The sequence below is a fragment of the Cervus elaphus genome, chromosome 11 (assembly GCF_910594005.1).
Source record: "Cervus elaphus chromosome 11, mCerEla1.1, whole genome shotgun sequence".
NCBI classification, from domain to species: domain Eukaryota; kingdom Metazoa; phylum Chordata; class Mammalia; order Artiodactyla; family Cervidae; genus Cervus; species Cervus elaphus.
The window spans coordinates 81117966-81125575 of record NC_057825.1 but is presented as its reverse complement, the minus strand read 5'-3'; the positions used below and the strand labels follow the sequence as shown (position 1 = coordinate 81125575).

The window sequence follows — 7610 nt, the reverse complement described above, 5'->3', positions numbered from 1 at the left end:
CACACAGAAATCCCTTGCATTCCTATATACTAACAATGAAAAAACAGAAAGAGAAATTAAAGAAACAATACCATTCACCATTGCAACAAAAAGAATAAAATACTTAGGAGTATATCTACCTAAAGAAACAAAAGACCTATACATAGAAAACTATAAAACACTGATGAAAGAAATCAAAGAGGACACAAACAGATGGAGAAACATACCGTGTTCATGGATTGGAAGAATCAATATTGTCAAAATGGCTATTCTACCCAAAGCAGTCTATAGATTCAATGCAATTCCTATCAAGTTACCAACGGTATTTTTCACAGAACTAGACCAAAGAATTTCACAATTTGTATGGAAATACAAAAAACCTCGAATAGCCAAAGTAATCTTGAGAAAGAAGAATGGAACTGGAGGAATCAACCTGCCTGACTTCAGACTCTACTACAAAGCCACAGTTATCAAGACAGTATGGTACTGGCACAAAGACAGAAATATAGATCAATGGAACAGAATAGAAAGCCCAGAGATAAATCCACGAACCTATGGACACCTTATCTTTGACAAAGGAGACAAGGATATACAATGGAAAAAAGACAACCTCTTTAACAAGTGGTGCTGGGATAACTGGTCAACCACTTGTAAAAGAATGAAACTAGAACACTTTCTAACACCATACACAAAAATAAACTCAAAATGGATTAAAGATCTAAATGTAAGACCAGAAACTATAAAACTCCTAGAGGAGAACATAGGCAAAACACTCTCCGACATAAATCACAGCAAGATCCTCTACGACCCACCTCCCAGAATATTGGAAATAAAAGCAAAACTAAACAAATGGGACCTAATGAAACTTAAAAGCTTTTGCACTACAAAGGAAACTATAAGTAAGGTGATTTTTTTTTAAGGTTTAAAAATTGCTTAAAATTTTTAATTTCTAGTAGAAAAACTTTATCTGAATGAATACCCTAACGGCAAACCACTGTAAAATGTTTTCAGCTGCATTTGGGGCAAAGGGGTAGGGATTGTCTTCAAAGTACCCCAGCTTTCTTCATGAGAAGGTCAGAGGTACACTGGTTTGTATTATTACAACATCCATTAGGTGATCTAAGTTGCTTTTCCTCCAGCAGGGCTTTATGTCAGAAGGGCATTATGCTTGACCTCCAAATTTGGCTGACAATTTTCATAACCTTTGGGTTGCTCTGATATTTTGACATATTTGCCACGTTCTGGGCCACATCCTGGAAGGCCACCATAACTTCTGGATCCTGCATGGCTGCAAGGACCTCTGGATCACTAAGAATTTCATTGAGCCCAGGCATTCCCACCATTCCAGGCATTCCCCTTCCCATTCCAGGCAAACCTCCAGGAAAATTACCAGGCATTCCCCCAGGAAAGCCACCTGGAAAAGAGCCATACTGAGATCCTGATTGTCTTCTGGCTTCTTCCTCCCTCTGGGTTCTCTCATGTTGCTCCCGAGCCTTCTTAACCCTTTCTATTCTTTCTTTAATCTCATGCTCTTCATGTTTTCGCTCATACTTTCTCTGATGTTCAGCAATTTTCTGGGCCCTTGGTTGGACTTCCTTCAGTATTGCATTAGCATCTTCATCATAATCCAGCTTCCAGGCAAGGGCAAGATCATGGGCAGCTTCTTCCCAATGGCCCAGAAGTCTGTGTACTTTCCCTCACCACTTGTATGGCTGAGCTGAATCAGGATTTATTTCAATAGCTCTGTCGCAGTCTCAGATGGCAGCATTTGGCTTCTGTAATTTGATGAAGACACTGGCTCTCTTGACATACAGAATAGCCAAATGAGGATTTAGCTTGATGGCATCTGTGAACAAGTCAGTGGCTTTCTGTAGTTCACCATCATTTAGGGCATCACTGGCAGCCACTTTTTTATCATTTGCCTGATCCATCATCTCCTCAGTTATCTCTACAGTTTCATCTTCCATTTCTTGAGGTGCATCAGTGTCTGGTTCAATCACACCTTCATTGTCAATTTCTAGATCACTTTCCTCACTTAATGGTTCATCTGTCTTTATGTTTTCCTCCGCCTTCTTACTATCTGTTTTTTCTTCCTAGATATTTTCTTCTGATTTAGTTTTATGAGCAGCAGGTGGTTTTTTACCCACCATGCTCTCCACCCACTCCCTTAGGAAGCACATTTTCTTGGTGTGCAGAACGCTTGGGTCCTAGATGGACCTTTGTTGCTGGTTACATCAGCCCAAATATGCCCTTTTGCTCCTTTACCATTTTCCACACACAAAAAATGGACTTATTCTGAATATGTCCTTTGGTCAATTTTACTAAAGACTGGGGTCCAGGGGAGAGATCACATTACCCTTTAGCTTCATGCTATCTTTTCTTTTCCTGTGTCTCTCAAAGACATTGAGAGTAGAACAAGAAAAGATTTCTCTTACAGCAGGAATAGGCTCCACTGGCTCTTTAGGCTGGAGCTTACCCTGATTTCTTGTTAAGTGTGCTCTCTTTTTTGATCATTCTTCTAAGAAGAAAAACAAATTTCCCTGCTCTTCATTTCGTTAAACCTGCTAATGACCTTGTGGAACTCCATCACGCTCTTGGAGCCTGGTTGTTGTTCAGTCACTGAGAGGCATCTTTTGTGAGCCCCTGGACTGCAGCATTTTATAACCGTACATTCTATAAAATTCCTTTGAGGAAATAGTTCTTCTAGATACAGACAGTGCTCTTCCTAAAAGGTATTCTATGGAATAAAGTTACATATTGCATATAAAACAGCCTCTTCAAGAATTTCCAAGCTGAGTGGTCGAGAGCATTATGGTTGAGACACCAAATCCCATTTCATTCTTCTCCTCTTAGGAACTCTGGGTGATGTTCTCTAGCTCCCCTTGAAGTGAGGATGTGACTATGTGATGACTCTGAGCCATGAGCAAAAATGACAGATGTCACTTCCAGGTTGAATGACGTCCAGACTGGCATGCAGCTCTCCAGCTCTCTGTCACGGCAGCTGCAGCAACAATGTGGTCAGATGGCAGAGGTGCAAAATGGAAGCAACCGGGACCATGGAGTCGCCTCCTGGAGCAATTGCCCTGGAGAAGGCTTGACTGACTTAGACTTTCAGGTCTATTTTGGAAAGAAACTATTGTTATTTTAGGTCACTAAGATTTGGAGGTTGTTTTGTAACTATCACATATCCTAAATTAATGATCAAGCAGTGATCTAGTTAATGTGACCAAATCTGGTATCAGACTTGCTAGGTTCCATTCCATGCCCTACCACATTCTAACTATTTGACCTTAAAGAAAATACTTAATCTTATTAAACTTCAGTTTCTTCATATTTACAATAACACCTTACTGTACAGGGTGACAACCAATATGAAGACCTTAGAATACTCTCTGGCACAAAAGAAATCTTCAAAAAGCAATCATTTTTTGATGACAAGTATGGTGCCTGAAGATGTTTAAAAGCCAAAACAAAATTATTAATATAAGCATATAAGCACTCCCAAGGAATTTCAATGCTGTGTTCTTTCTGTATAGTCAGAATCAATTATTCATCTAAAGTAATAGCATTGGGAAAGTTATTCCTTGAGTCAATATATGTTTATTTACTGAGGGAAGTAAACCAATGTACAAACCTAGCTTCTCAGCTTTGTTGCCATGAATTTGCGGGTAGCACTATTTTATAAATATTTTAATCATTTGCAGACATGATTATGTCTCTATTATCCCCATAATAGCCTCCTTTTTTCCTCCCTAAATCTGATTTGTTTTTCCTCCAACTCACCTTTCTCTAAACAGAGGCCTGTCTTGCCTCTTCCATGTGAGTGCACACAGCAGTGCATCCTTGATTCTCTCCATCTCCCTTTGCGCTTGTTGTCAGGGTGATGGGGAGGTGAGGGGAGAGGTTGGTGAGGGATGAAACAAAATGCTTCTGTAGTTTAATATCTAGGTGACTGGCAGTTTGGTGGGGACCTTAGTAAAGTGAAGGAGACTCATTGTCTCCTAGAGTGGTGGGATTTCAGGCTGGTCAACATGGGGCAGTTTTGTAAGTTTGTGGAATCCCCAGGATGTTAAGGTGAAAACATCCTGTGGCCTTTGAGAAATGGCAGAAGGATTAGGGGCCAATTAAGAGAACAGAGAGGAGTTCTATCGTAAGAGGACATTGCTCTGAAAGCTAAGCATGGAACGTTCCATGGAGAGTGTCTGGTACATAGACACTAAATAATTAATTATTAGAATGAGTAGATGGAATGGCATGCAGCTGTGCTAAATGGCACAGGCTATTTAAGGAGAATGCAATCGAATCAGTCTCACTCCTGGCTCTATGTTACACCCTTTTGTATTCATTTTTCATTTTACTTCTTGTTTTGATTGACGTCTTTCCAGTATTTTGTTCTAATTTATTTTACCTTGCTGCCTTAATTCATTTTGAAGCAAAGGAAGATACTTAGAAATAAAAGCATTTTTTTTCCTTAAGCAATCTAAATTAGCATAATTTGAAACAAATCAAGAAAATATTTATGATTCAACCTCACCAGAAGATTTCTACCCAAAAGAACATTATTATAAAAGTGAATAAGCATGCCATCTTAAGGACTGAACCCCAGATGCATCTGGAGAGTGGTCATCATTATAAAAGAGATTACATTAAAAAAAATATCTCCACATAATTTCTACTCCAGTGAGGGATATGATATAGTTACATAAGGGTCTGTATTTAAACCCATGTTGAGATGAGTGTGGCTAACAAGTGATAGTATTGGTGACTGTTATAAATACATAGTTACATAAATATATACATACATACATAAATACATAGTTATAAATCTCCATACAGAGCATTTTTAGGGGAATTAAGACATAGTTGCTTATCAAGACCTTGGCAATTTCCCTTCCTATTGAGACATATTGAAGAGGTTAGGATTTTGGTTTTGGCATCTGCCAGTCTGTAATCTTCCCTAACTCTTCACTCAACAAGCTGACTCTCCTGCCTTTCCTTTGATTTAACATCAAGGACCTACCTTGCCACCAGCCAAGGCTGTGGGCTCAGCCGTTTCCACCTGCTGGGGCCAACAAGTGGCAGCTCTGGTGGGGATGCAGGGATGTGGCCAAAGGGTGGAGCCCATGCAGGTCCACTGCTGAATACCACTACCATCTACCTCCAGCTTGGGGCACCAGGCATTTTGCTGCCAGAGGCCAATTTCTCTCTCTGAAGGTTTTCTGCTCATTTGGCAGCAAGATCCAGAAGCAAAGTGAGCTGATAGTGGGCACAGGATTGGGGAGGAGGGAATGGGACATTTTGGTGAGTCTTAGCTGCACCCCCAGGACCTCTAGGCATGAGGCTATTCTCATTGACATGGCTATTCCCTTCTGACATAAAGAGCAGCAGGATGGACTGGAGGGCTCCGACAAAGCAGTGCATTTTCCTTTGACAGCAGACACTGCCTCTCTGTTCCATTTTATGTTTCTAGACATATCTATTGTTGATAGATAACCTCTCAAATAGATTAATGTTTCTAATTCAACGTATAAGTCAATTCTAATGCAACATGGATATAGATGAGCAGGTTCAGGAGAGAGGATAAAATTAAGTCTTTTGCCAGGCCTCGAGATATGTATACTTACATTTCACCCCCCCACACACACCCATTTTGAAGTGTGGGGGTAAAAATAGATAACATACTGGAAAAACTCAAAGTGAAAGAAACTTGCTTGAATTACTGCTCATGCTAAACTGTTCCAATGTCATAAACTTAGATTCCTTAGGCCTTGCTTTTTAGGATCTTCCTGTGTTTTAGAGTTCTTTTATAGCAGACACTTGATGTACCACTCATATAACTTCATTCACATTTGACACTAGATAAGAATTTCCTTTTTAAAACCAAAAATACAAGCGAATGTTACATTATTAAGCGATGTGAGCTCTAAGTTCCCAGAACTGTGTAGGAATGGGGCTTTGAATGGGATAACTGAGCATCCCCTATTACTATTTAATATATGAAAATTCCTTAGCATTGGCAGTCATTCACATGGTCATTTCACCTTTTTGCACTTAGTAAAGAGCTGTTTAGTTTTTCACATAGTACTTTTGGAACTAATAAACCAATGCCATTACTTTGATGGATATGACATTTCACTTTTAATCTATGTGGTTGGTTGTGGTGGCTTAATTGAAAACCTATAATCGTCATGTTATTTAACTTGGCAAATGGCTCTTTTTCTTTAATCACTTCCAGGAAGTGTGTCTTCTCTAGAATATTTCAACTGAATCTGTTTCCTGACTTCTTCTCTGTGGACCTTTTGTTGGCTGATATCATACCTGTCACTTTAAGTTGCATTTTCCCAAGCTTTAAGAGTACTTTTCTTTAAATAAAAGGTATTAATTAAGTTTAACATTTTATGAGTAAACACAGCCCTACTTACTAGTGTGAAAGAAGAGAAGACAGATCGATTGGACTCACTGTGTAGGGCCTAGTAAGGCCTCAATACCAGTTCCTTTAGGTGTCTCTTTCAGATTTTTTTTTCTTTCCATTGCACTTTTAAAGTATTCTGTACCACTGTTAATTCCTCAGAATTCTGATACTAAACAGTTGATTATGTATGAGTATCTGAGCTTTCCAATAGTTAGTAGTGTGGCTTCCTAGGTGGCTCTAGTGGCATAGAACCCACCTGCCAAAGAAGATGTGAGACTCAGGTTCGATCCCTGGGTTGGGAAGATACCTGGAGGAGGGCATGGCAACCCACTCCAATATTTTGGGCTTCCTTGGTGGCTCAGGAGGTGAAGAATCTGCTTGCAATTCTGGAGACCTGGGTTCAATCTCTGCATTGGGAAGATGCCCTGGAGAAGGGGGCAACCCACTCCAGTATTCTTGCCTGGAGAATTTCATGGACAGAGGAGCCTGGCAAGATACAGTCCTTAGGGTCTCAGAGTCAGACATGACTGAGCGACTAACACAGTATTATAGAAATAATATATCTTGCATTGGAATATAACTTTGTGATTCAGTCTAGAGATTTCTGTGTTTGGAGTTCTAGGAATTCTTAGTATTTTCTCATAAATAATGATGTCACCAACACAGAAGAATGCTAGGAGGCAGCCTGGTTTTCCTATCTTATCATTCCTCCTCAATACAGCCATTTGTTCCCATCTGTACTTGAAGTCGATTGTACTCTTGACAGAAATAGTGTGAAGAACAAGTTCTAAGTGATCTGTACTGTTTGCATTTCCTTCTGTACCCATCCACATCCCAACTCAACTTTTTACTGTCATAAGTGCGTGTGGCGTGCATGCTCAATCATTTCAGTTGTGTCCAACTCTTTGCAACCCCATAGACCATAGCCCGCCAGGCTCCTCTGTCCATGGAGATTCTCCAGGCAAGAATACTGGAGTGGGTTGCCAAGATCCCCCCTGGAGGAGGATCTTCCCAAGCCAGGAAACAAACCCACGTCTCTTATGTCTCTTGTGTTAGCAGGCAGGTTCTTTACCACTGAGCCACTGGGAAAGCCCAAATGGCATAAGGGGAATTGTTAAATATTGTCTCTTGACTATCTTGACTTATAGAATCAAAACTCTATAAAAATACAATAGTCAGGTTCCTGACTGCAAGCAAACTCTCTTAACAAGAAGGACAC

At 40.0% G+C, this 7610-nt stretch overlaps 1 pseudogene; it reads right to left on the bottom strand.

The window, feature by feature from the left end:
* Window positions 1–1005: 1005 nt before the first annotated feature.
* LOC122703134 lies at window positions 1006–5206 on the bottom strand (annotated as a pseudogene).
* Between the last annotated feature and the right edge of the window lie 2404 nt (window positions 5207–7610).